Raw genomic sequence first — 12905 nt, forward strand, 5'->3', positions numbered from 1 at the left:
ATTATTCAGGATTTATATATCGCCAACAGTTTGCACAGAACTTTACAATATAAAGGGAGACGGTTCACTTACAATACAATAAAATACATGAGGGTTAAGAGGGCCCTGGTCATAAGAGCTTACAGTCTACTAGTTGCTGCCATTTGCATAGGCTGCATCCTCTTGTCAGGGCCCTAGGTAATATGAATGATGGACAGTGCAAGATTTTAGTATGCTAGGCCTTCCCCTCGCCCCTCCACCTCCGCCGCCGGGGAAAAATAATATTGGATCTTTCTTGCAGTTCATGTAATCATTGCTTTTGAAGCCGGTATCAAACAGAGCTGCCTTGTGCATTGACCTCCCATGTCCTTATTCATTTTTACATTATTCCCATTATACACCGCATCGGCTTTCAGGGCGGCAAGACAGATTTTAAAATGCATCCAAGAGGAGGAAAGGATATGAGGAGGAGGGGGGGGGGGGGGGGTAGAGAAGGTGTCCCCATTCAGGGTCAGAACAGCCAGGAACATGATATACCTTCTGTAAGCTCCTTGAGGGCAGGAACTGCTGTGAATGTACAATATATATGTAAAGCATTGTGTAAATTGACAGCATTATATAAGTACCTTCTAATACATAATAAAAAAAATAAATATTATACAGAATTTTACAAGGAATTTTCATTAACCACTTCAGTTCTCACACCCGCACACCCCTACGGAGCACAACTCATTTTGCATTACTGCTATGGGCCTTTTTATTTTGCAAATACGCTGTTATTACTTAAAAAAGTGATAACTTGCCGATCATGCCTTTTCTGGAATTTTTTCCCCCCAAGTTTAAATCAGCATTTTTAGCTAGGTAATTACTTATATCCCGCAAACATTATAATTTATTTATTTTTATTTTTTTTGCAGAGACCCTAGAGGATAAAATGGTGACTGTTGCAATTTTTTATATCGCACGGTATTTACGCAGCAGTTTTGCAAATGCAGATTTTTGGGAAAAAGTACACTTTAATGAAAAAAAAAACACAATAGTCACCCCAATTTTTTTTTTATATTGTGAAATATGATGGTATGCCGAATAAACAGATACCCAACATGTAATGCTTTAAAATTGCGCACACTCGTGGAAAGGCGACAAACTTAGAAATTTCCCTTGGCAACGGTTTTAACGCCTTTACAAGTTACCGGTTTATAGCTACAGAGAAGTTCCAGCACTGGAATTATTGCTCTTGCTGTAACGTTCTTTCCGATACCTCACATGTGTGGTTCGAATACCATTTTCATATGCGTGCGTGACTTATGTATGCGTTCACTTGTGCGTGTGGGCATGGAAGAATGGGGCGCTTTAACTTTTTTATTATTATTATTTATTTTACTTTTTTTTATTCTTACAATTGTTCCTTTCATTTTTTTGTGATTACTTTTATTCCTATTACTAGGAATGTGAACATACAAGGATGACAGGTCCTCTTTATGAAGAGATCTGGCATTAAATATAAATACATTTTATTAAAAAAAATAAAAAAAATAATAAGAAAAATATAATAAGTTTTGTTTATTTTTAAGATTGCTTTAGGTGACATCATGTGCAGATCAAACCTTATCCTTTCCATCTGCAGATGAAGGAAACAAAGTAGATACAAAAGTAAAAATTATTATTTATATCTCTCTATCTCCCGTCTGATCAATGTTTATAAACAATGTTACTTTGTATCTCTCTATCTCCTGTCTGATGAATGTTTATAAATAATGTTACTTTGTATATCTCTATCTACTGTCTGATCAATGTTTATAAACAATGTTACTTTGTATCTCTCTATCTCCCGTCTGATCAATGTTTATAAACAATGTTACTTTGTATCTCTCTATCTCCTGTCTGATCAATGTTTATAAACAATGTTACTTTGTAATTCTCTATCTCTCATCTGAACAATGTTTATAAACAATGTTACTTTGTATATCTCTATCTCCTGTCTGATCAATATTTATAAACAATGTTACTTTGTATATCTCTATCTACTGTCTGATCAATGTTTATAAACAATGTTACTTTGTATCTCTCTATCTCCCGTCTGATCAATGTTTATAAATAATGTTACTTTGTATATCTCTATCTCCTGTCTTAACAGTGTTTTTATAAACAATATTTATTTGATCTCTCTATCTTCCAACTGAACAATGTTTATAAACAATGTTACTCTGTATCTCTCTATCTCCTGTCTGATCAATGTTTATAAACAATGTTACTTTGTATCTCTCTATCTCCCATCTGATCAATGTTTATAAACAAAGTTACTTTATATCTCTCTATCTACTGTCTGATCAATGTTTATAAACAATGTTACTTTGCATCTCTCTATCTCCTGTCTGATCAATGTTTATAAACAATGTTACTTTGTGTCTCTCTATCTCCTGTCTGATCAATGTTTATAAACAATGTTACTTTGTATCTCTCTATCTCCCATCTGATCAATGTTTATAAACAATGTTACTTTGTGTCTCTCTATCTCCCGTCTGATCAATGTTTATAAACAATGTTACTTTGTATCTCTCTATCTCCCATCTGATCAATGTTTATAAACAATGTTACTTTGTATCTCTCTATCTCCCATCTGATCAATGTTTATAAACAATGTTACTTTGTGTCTCTCTATCTCCTGTCTGATCAATGTTTATAAACAATGTTACTTTGCATCTCTCTATCTCCTGTCTGATCAATGTTTATAAACAATGTTACTTTGCATCTCTCTATCTCCTGTCTGATCAATATTTATAAACAATGTTACGCGCATCTCTCTATCTAAATCCTTAGTGCCGGTTCACACTTCCGCGTGTGCGGCGATCGCATCTAATATCGGAGCGCAATGCTCCTTCATTACATGCGATCGGATGTGCAGTGTGAATTCAGCCATACACTTTGTATGGCTAAATTCGCACTGCACCCGCACAAAAGTCGCACATGAGGCATTTTTTCAGCCGCATCAGGATCGGATCGCACAGTGGTTCACACTTGTGCGATCCGATCCCGTGCGAACTGTCAGATCGCACTGCGATATGCGATCAAACCGGGGGTGTCGTTAACATTTCATTGACACCCCCAGCGTATCGCATATGGCAGTGTGAACTGCCAGATGTGCATTTGCGATGCGGGAACAGGCTGCGAATTCGCAGTCTTCCCGCATCGCACAAATGTGACCCGGCAGTTAAGGTCTGTTTTTTTTTTTTTTTTTTTTTTTTGGGGGGGGGGTTTACACAAGGTGCTATTACAGCTTCTTGTATTCACATAACAACTTTTTGTTTTTTTATATTCTATTTATTCTAAATACTTTATTTTTATTTGTTTTTTTTTTTGGTTACTATTTTGGCCCATTTTTCGTTTGATAATAAAAAAATCTATTCATTACCAATTTGTCTTAAAAAAAAAAAAAAATGCAGTATAATCCACCTGGGTGCACAAAGAAGTTGTGGTAATATGTACAGTTTCACTAATACATATATATAGGATTATTGTGGATGGGACCAATTACAAAAGGAATATGTGTGCCACCATCCCAAATATTCTAACAGGGAAACAGAACACGGAATGTGGGACTTTTAGGGCTCTTTCACACGGGCGATCCGATCAGATCCGCCTCTCAGTTTTTTAGGCGGATTTGATCGGATCCTCCATGCAGCTCTATGGGGCAGTGGGTGTCAGCGGAGACACCTCTGCTGACACCCGCTGCCATCCGTGTCCGATCCTGTGCGTGAAATCTGGACGGATGGAAACCCTATTTTTCCATCCGTTCAGTGATCGGATCGGATCTGATGAGAGCGGACAGGCGGTCCACTCTCATCCGATCCCCCATAGAGGGCAGCGGGGGCTGTGACACCTCCCTCTCCGCTCTGCAAGCGGAGACGGAGCTGTCATCCGCCGGCTCAGCTGGGATCGATCCGCAACACGGATCCGCCTACGGAGGCGGACTGTGTGAAAGAGCCCTTACGGTGCTTAGACAAAAAGTAGCAAATACATATTTATAAAAAATATAAACATTTATTTCTCAAAATATTTTAAAAGCATTAAAGTACAAACATATATATGGTATAAAAAGAAGAAGAAAGCATCCTTCACTGCGTTTTTATTGTCTCCGACGCATGAAGAGTTTTTGCAGAATCTTTACTAATGAACAAAACAAAAAATACAATAAGTGGGAAAAATGCATGGACATAAGTGCAATATTTTGCAGTGATCCAAATAAACTGCACTTGATCTATCATGTGAGGTTAAACAGGTGTCTCCATACCTGTAATGGCATGGAGCTCTGCAGAGCAGGTCGATGATGAAGGTAAGTCCATCACAAGGGACCCATATACAGTGCTGTATTTTGGCCTAGGCCAACAAGGCCCAGGCCTAGGGCAGCACCTTGCAGGGGGGCAGCAAAAAATTCCCCCCCTCCACCTGAGAATCTTTTTGGCCAGTGGTTACTAGAGCTGCCTCTCGCACCCCCTCCTCTCTTTCTCACCCCCCCCCCCTCTTCCCTCTCTCTCATTACCCCTCTCTCTCTCATCCCCCCTCTCTCTCTCCCACCCCCTCTCTCTCTCATCCCCCCTTCTCTCTCTCTCACCCCCCCTTCTCTCTCCCTACCATCCCCCTCTCTCTCTCCCATCCCCCCTCTCTCTCTCTCTTATCCCCCCTCTCTCTTTCCCACCCCCCCCTCTATCTCTCTCATCCCCCTCTCTCTCTCTCATCCCCCTCTCTCTCTCATCCCCCTCCCCCTCCCTCTCTCTCTCCCCCCCTCTCTCTCTCACCCCCCTCTCTCTGTCTCTCTCTCTCATCCCCACTCTCTCTCTCACACCTCCCTCCCTCACCCACCCTCCTCTCTCCCACCCCCCCCCCTCTCGTGAGATCTCAGGGGTTCATGCTGGGACTTGTAGTCCTTACATTTTGGAGGGAGTCACATCCGTTAAAAAGGAAGGAGTGGGGCAAATTTACATGGGGGGGGGGGGGGCGCCCAATTTTAGCCTCGCCTAGGGCAGCACAAAACCAAAATACACCACTGCCCATATAGGGTACGTGGGCCGCCCAAATCAGTTGCTGCATTGGTCCCTAGTGATAGACTTACCTTCATCATCGACCTGTTCTGCAGAGCTCCATGCCATTACCGGTATGGAGACACCTGTTTAACCACTTCTGGACCGAAAGGTTTTCCCCCTTAATGACCAGGCCATTTTTTTTTCACAATATGTTATTTTAACTGACAATTGCGCTATCGCGCGACGCTGTACCCAATAAAAATGGATGTCCTTTTTTTCCCCCCACAAATAGAGCTTTCTTTTGATGGTATTTGATCACCTGTGCGATTTTTATTTTTTTGCGCTATAAAGAGCGAAAATTCTGAAAAAAAAAAACAATATTTTTCACATTCTGCTATATAATATTCCCAATAAAAAAAAAAATGTAAAAATCTAATTTTGTCATCATTTTAGGGCCAATTTATATTCTGCTACATATTTTTAGTAAAAAAAAATCCCAATAAGCGTATTTTGATTGGTTTGCGCAAAAGGTATTGCGTCTACAAACTAGGGGAAAGATTTATGTCATTTTTATTTATTTTTACTAGTAATGGTGGCGATCTGCGATTTTTTGCGGGACTGTGACATTGCGGCGGACAGATCGGACCCCTAAGGGCTCTTTCACACGGCCGTTCAGGTGGTTTTTTTTTCCGCTCCGGTGCTTTTTTTTTTTTTTTCACAAGGAGTGGATGACACTTTTGTCATCCGCTCCGTATGTCCGCATATCATCCCATCCGTTTGCGGATGATATGCGGACATAATGTAAGTCTATGGGCATTGCGGATGTCAGCGGATGACACCGCTGACATCCGATTTTCCTTTCTTTCTGTTTTTTAAACGGAACAAAAATAGGGTTCTGTTCCGTTCTAAAAAACGGAAAAGAACTGAAAGGACAAAAATCGGATGTCAGCAGATGGTCATCCGCAATCCCATAGACATGCATTATGTCCGTAAATCACCCGCAAACGGATGGGGTGATTTACGGACATACGGAACGTCCGTGTGAAAGAGCCCTTACTGACATTTTTGACAGTTTTGGGGGGACCAGTGACATTACTACAGTAATCAGTGCTAAAAAATATGCTCTGTCACTATAATAATGACACTGGCAGGGAAGGGGGTTAACCCAGGGGCGATCAAAGGGTTAAGTGTGAGCCTAGGGGAGTGTTTTCTAACTGTATGGGGGAGGGACTTGTGGAATGACCACAGAGACATGTGATCCTATATAGAAGGAGCTCTGTGTTAATTTTCCAGGGAGAAGAATGGTCGGCTGTGTTTACAACAGCTGACCGTTCTTCTCTCTCAGTGGGGAGCAATCGCTGGTGTCAGGTGGCAATTGGAGCTGTCGAGTGGGGGCGGGAGCGCGCGCTCGCCCCCTAGCTGCAGGCGCGCATAGGTCTACGTCAGTTCCCACAGGAGGGCCGCACTGCCGCAGTAAAAAGGCGGCGGGCGGTCCGGAAGCGGTTAAAGTACAAACACCAGGGCTTTATTTCTCAGAGAATAGGTGCAGGAACTTCTGTCTTAAAGTAAAAAACAAAAAAAAAAACAATAAAAATGACATAAATATTTCCCGTAGTTAGTTGACGCGATAACTTTTGCGCGAACCAATCAAAATACGCTTATTGTGATTTGTTTTTTACCAAAAATATGTAGCAGAAAACAAATTGGCCTAAAATGTTAAAACTTTTTCATTTTTTTTTTTTGGGGGGGGAGGGGGGGTAATGTTATATAGCAAAAAGTGAAAAATATTGTTTTTTTTCTTTATTTTTTTGTTTATAGCGCAAAAAATAAAAATCGCACTGGTGATCAAATACCACCAAAATAAAGTTCTATTTGTGGGAAAAAAAGGACATCGATTTTATTTGGGTACAGCGTCGCACGACCGCGCAATTGTCCGTTAAAGTAACGCAGTGCCAAATTGCAAAATATGGCCTGGTCATTAATGGGGAAAATCTTCCTGTCCAGAAGTGGTTAATATTTTTAAAATATTTTGAGAAATAAATGTTTTATGTTTTTATAAATATGTATTTTCTACTTTCTGTCTGAGCACCTTAACTACTTGCTGACCGCTCACTGAGCTGGTACTGCGGCAAAGTGGCTCGTTATCGCCCAGCGACGTAGACCTACGTCGCTGGACTCCTCCCCTTGTGGGCGGCGCACGCACGCCGCCGGAGGCTCGCTCCTGCTGTATTCAGACACAGCGGGAGTCGGGCCAGGGGAGGAGAGGTGGTGATCACCGCTGCTCTTCCCCGATCAACGGGGATCGAGTGAGGAAATCTGCCCGCTTGTGTAAGGGGGGATCTCCTATGTGACAGGCAGGGACAGATTACAGGATTCAGCATAGCTGAACCTGCGATCTGTGTCTGTGTCACACAATCCCCTCCCCCCCACACACGTCAGTAAGCACCAGGCATACATTAACCCCTTGATCACCAATAAAGTTAACCCCTTCCCTGCCAATGTGATTATTACAGTAACAGTGCATATTTATAGCACTGATTACTGTAGTAATGTCACTGGTACCCCCAAAAGTGTCAAAAATGTCAGTCAGGGGTCCGATCTGTCCGCCGCAATGTTGCAGTCCCCCAAAAAAAATCGCAGATCGCCGCCATTACTAGTTAAAAAAAAAAACAATAAAAATGACATAAATTTCCCGTAGTTAGTAGCTGCGATAACTTTTGCGTAAACCAATCAAAATACGCTTATTGCGATTTTTTTTTACCAAACATATGTATCAGAAAACAAATTGGCCTAAAATGTTAAAAAATTTTGATTTTTACATTTTTTTGTGGGGGGGGGGGGGGATTTCATATAAAAAAATGTGAAAAATATTGTTATTTTTTCAAAATTGTCGCACAGGTGATCAAATACCACCAAAAGAAAGCTCTATTTGTGGGGGAAAAAAGGACATCAATTTTATTTGGGTACAGCGTCGCACGACCGCGCAATTGTCCGTTAAAGTAACGGAGTGCCGAATCGCAAAATATGGCCTGGTCAGGAATGGGGTAAAATCTTCCGGTCTTAAAGCGGTTAAAAATAGGCTCATTGAGATTTTTTTTGTCAAAGATAAAAAAGCAAAATCATCTTTGGCCTAAATATATGACAAAAATTCAATATATTGGATATTTTTTAACTGTCAAAGTAGAAAAATGTTGTTATTTTTTCAAAATTGTCGCGCTTTTTTTTATTAATATCGCAAAAAATGAAAAGCGCAGAGGTGATCAAATACCACCAAAAGAAAGCTCTGTTTGTGGGGAAAAAAAGGACGTACATTTCGTTTGGGTACGGCGTTGCATGACCGCGCAATCGTCAGTTAAAGTCGCACAGTGCCAAGTTGCAAAAAGTGGCCTGGACGTAAAGCAGGAAAATCCTCCGGTGGTAAAGTGGTTAAAAGTCCCGCACTCCATATTCTCTTTCCCTTTCACTAACACATGTCAAAGTTGCTAAACTGTGCTTAGGCATTTCGATTTGTTTTACCTTTAGGTACGAAGGGGTTCATTTTGATTTTTCACGGGTTAATGAAAAAAAAAAATCTCAAAGCTCCATAAATATGTGGTGGATGCTAGCTGTAGACGACGCGTTTCAGACCTTACCATCTAAGCTTTGTGTACAGCAGACCCCATACATTCATTCTGTCCTCTCATTCACTGGCAGGGCAGCGCTGGGACGGCTCTTCTCTACAAGCTAGACACTTCTTTTTTTTTTTTCTCTGTACATCGATATTAATAGAACTTTGAGACGGCAGATGTATTTTTGCCTTTGACCAGATGGTTTTCCCCGTCTGTTGTCCAGCTTCTATAATTCTTCTACGTATTTGCACGGTGGTGGAAGACTGTTTCACGTCTACGGGACTGCTACTGCTTACTGAAAAGAGGCCAAATAAGAGCAAAGAGAAACCTAAAGGGACGGTCCACCCAAAAGTGCCATTTTCCAAGTTAATTAACCACTTCCGGACCGCCCTCCGCAGTTCTACGTCGGTACTTTGACCTTAAATACCGGGGTTATGGTAGCAGATAGCACATAGCTGCCATAACCCCGGTATTTTTGTAAACGGCGGGCGGTACGCTTTAACATAAGGTTGGACCCAGTGGTGGATTCCCCTCAGGATCACCTTTATGGGCGGCGGAAGAGGTGCCCCCTTCCCGTCACCCCCCGGTCATTTTCCTTGCTTACCCGACACGTCGGGTGCGCTCTCCTCTCAGACAGGAAGTCGAGTGAGGGCAAGATGGCCCCCACTCCACTCTATGGCTTTGGAGGACCGGAGCGGCGTCATACCTGGCTTTCAGTGGCGGCTGGCGCCTTTATGGGCGGCGGAAGAGGTGCCCCCTTCCCGTCGCTTCCCGTCATTTTCCTTGCTTACCTGACCCGTCGGGTGCGCTCTCCTCTCAGACAGGAAGTCGAGTGAGGGCAAGATGGCCCCCACTCCACTCTATGGCTTTGGAGGACCGGAACGGCGTCATACCTGGCTTTCAGTGGCGGCTGGCGCCTTTATGGGCGGCGGAAGAGGTGCCCCCTTCCCGTCGCTTCCCGGTCATTTTCCTTGCTTACCTGACCCGTCGGGTGCGCTCTCCTCTCAGACAGGAAGTCGAGTGAGGGCAACATGGCCCCCACTCCACTCTATGGCTTTGGAGGACCGGAGCGACGTCATACCTGGCTTTCAGTGGTGGCTGTCGCTCCATGGGCTAGGGGGGGGGGGGCGGCAGATGGACCTCACCATCCCCCCCCCCGGACCCCCCCCCCCCCCCCCCGTCGCCGGCTCACTCACCCTGGACATGTGGAGGGCAGGCAGGCAGCAGCTTCCCCCTCAGTCTTCTGCGTCTCCTCGCTCCTTCTCCTCCTTGGCCAATGGCTTGGCTTCTCCTTTCGGCCAATCAGGAAACGGGTCTCAGGACCCGCTCCCTGATTGGCCAGAAGGAGACTCCATGTGACAATAGCAAATATTCATTTGCTATTGTCACACAACTGGGTGGGCTCAGGGCAACCTGATTGACTACCTCTTAACCGGTGACTAGCGGAACCCCGTGAATGATGAGAAGACCCTCCCCGCAAGGGGCGACCTTCTCATCCTAATTCCTGACTGCTCTGCACGCCCAGTCTTGACGCGAAGTTTGCCTCAATTCCTGTAGGAGTCTGTGCCCTACTGGCTATCTAATGCAGAGTCCATGGAGAAAAGTGCACGCAGCATCCCCTTACTGCAGTCAATCAGCACTCTTCTCCATCTGGAACAGGATAGGTCTCTGGAGCCTGAGTAACCAACAGTCCTGCCAAATCAGGGATAGCTTTTTCGGGGGGTCTCTGCCACCAAAGCACCCCCCCACCAAACTTCCAGGATGCACCCCCCATTCCTGTAATGGCCACCCGCATAGTTCCACTTTGGCCCATTGACCCAAAGGTAGTCTCGCCAGAATTGTGGCAATTTGTAATCCAGGATACCGGCCCGATGGCCCAAAGGATCCGCAAAGTAACAGTTCCCTTTTTTTCTTTTTTACATTCAAGACCCTGGCCTGGTGGCCCAAGGGGTCTGCAGAATAGCAACGTGAGTCAATCCCAATTTCTGGAGAAGGGATGACCCTAGGTTCAAGTCCTGTGGACATATTTAGTAGTCCCTACCCACTTCTGTAGGAGTAGAAGGAGAAGGGGATTATGAGAAAGGGGTATAGGCCCCAACAACATCTCTTGAACTGACTCCATTTTAAAGTTTGAAGAGGCTTGATAGCCATTTTCTTTTCTGTAATATAGTCTCTCGTTATATATAATAGTCTGGGTGAGGGATTCTGACAAGGTTCCCTTGATGATCCTGAACACGGACTGACCAAGCCTGGGCTGATCCGTCTGGGCGGCAGACCTCCACTCGGTCCAAGTAGATAGACCGCCCAAAATTCCACAGATTTTTCACTGACTTGAATTTTTCCAAGAGGTCTGCTCTGCTGGAGTTCCTATGAGGCTTAGGGATAAACTAAGTCCCAGATGGCTTCATCACACCAAGACTCTCTTCTTGCCTCTATTTCTAGCATAATCTCCCGCGGAGCATAGGGGTAATCGTACCCGTATTCCGTACTAGGGGTCGTCTGTCCTGAGGGAGTGTCTGTACTAGGATGGTCTGTACTAGTGGGGTCTGTACTAGGGACGTCTGTCCTGGAGGAGGGTCTGTACTAGGGGTGTCTGTACTGATGAGGTCTGTACTAGGGGTGTCTGTCCAGGGGGAGGGTCTGTAATGGGGGTGTCTGTACTAGGGTTGTCTGTACTGGGGGTGTCTGTACTGATGGGGTCTGTACTAGGGGTGTCTGTCCAGGGGGAGAGTCTGTCATGAGGGTGTCTGTACTAGGGGTGTCTGTCCTGGGGGAGGGTCTGTAATGGGATTGTCTGTACTAGGGGTGTCTGTCCAGGGGGAGTGTCTGTCATGAGGATGTCTGTACTAGGGGTGTCTGTCCTGGGGAAGGTCTGTAATGGGGGTGTCTGTACTATTGGGGTCTGTACTAGGGGTGTCTGTACTGATGGGGTCTGTACTAGGGGTGTTTGTCCAGGGGGAGGTTCTGTCATGAGGGTGTCTGTACTAGGGGTGTCTGTCCTGGGGGAGGGTCTGTAATGGGGTTGTCTGTACTAGTGGGGTCTGTACTAGGGGCGTCTGTCCTGGAGGAGGGTTTGTACTGGGGGTGTCTGTACTGATGGGGTCTGCATTGATGGGGTCTGTACTAGGGGTCTGTCCAGGGGGAGGGTCTTTCATGAGGGTGTCTGTACTAGGGGTGTCTGTCCTGGGGGAGGGTCTGTAATGGGGGTGTCTGTACTATTGGGGTCTGTACTAGGGGTGTCTGTACTGATGGGTTCTGAACAGGGGTGTCTGTACTGAGGCAGTATGTACTGGTGAGGTCTGTACTGAGAGAGGGACTGTCCTCAGGGGTTAGGCTGGGAGGGGGGCTTTACTGGGGGGTCTGGACTATATGTGGTGCACAGAAACGCACATACTCTGGCACACACACAAGTGTGATCCAAACCTAAGTATGTCTTGACCCCTGTAAGTGTCACTTTTACACTTTTGCTGTTCTGCATGTAAATGTGAAATAAATAATATAATTAAAGGAATTTAAGATGAAAAAAAAAAAATAGATATTTTGAGTGTTATTACTACAGGTATTACCCCATACGGTTACCAGAATACAATGTCTTTCTCTATAGAGGGATGAAATCCTTCACACATCTGTATCATTGGTGTTCGGGGTTATTCCGGTGTTGGGGGTGATGGGAAGATGTCATGGTCTCACCACGTGATGACAGTTGGCCTGAGGGTGGAACTCCAATGTTCCGTTCATAACTTGCTTCTATTTCAGGACCTCCAGAATTTCACCTCTGAATTCACAGATTCCCATCAGAGTTCTGTCACCAGCGCCTGACGCCCGGCCAAGCTGAGTCAAAGCTGGTGGCATTTAATAACATGTTGGGGCTTATTTATAGGTCATGGATGTCTTCTCATTCTGCTACAGTAACCCCCATGGGATGACCGTCCCCTCCGTGGGGTTACACAGAGCGCCGGGGGGGCTGCAGAGGGAGATGAGTCACCCAACTGTTTATTTATAAATAACGGCGTACTGAATCTCATTCATGAGTGTAAATAATTTGGACCCTTGTCAACAATTCTTAAAGCAGAACTCCAGTCTTAACAATACTTTTATACTTTCTGATGGCAGAACACTCTATGTCTCTAAGAGATGTATTTATAAAGCAGTGAATGAGACTTTTACCAAATATTTTCTGGTTAAGGGGGGGGGGGGGGGTGGCGTGCGCAGTCCCCATCAGGTACTAGAACTCAAGGGGTGTTTATTTGTTCATGTTGGACCATGCAGTGCCTATGATACAGGCACTGCAGTTCTG

Source organism: Pelophylax lessonae (genome assembly GCF_965119305.1).
Source record: "Pelophylax lessonae genome assembly, chromosome: 13".
NCBI lineage: Eukaryota > Metazoa > Chordata > Amphibia > Anura > Ranidae > Pelophylax > Pelophylax lessonae.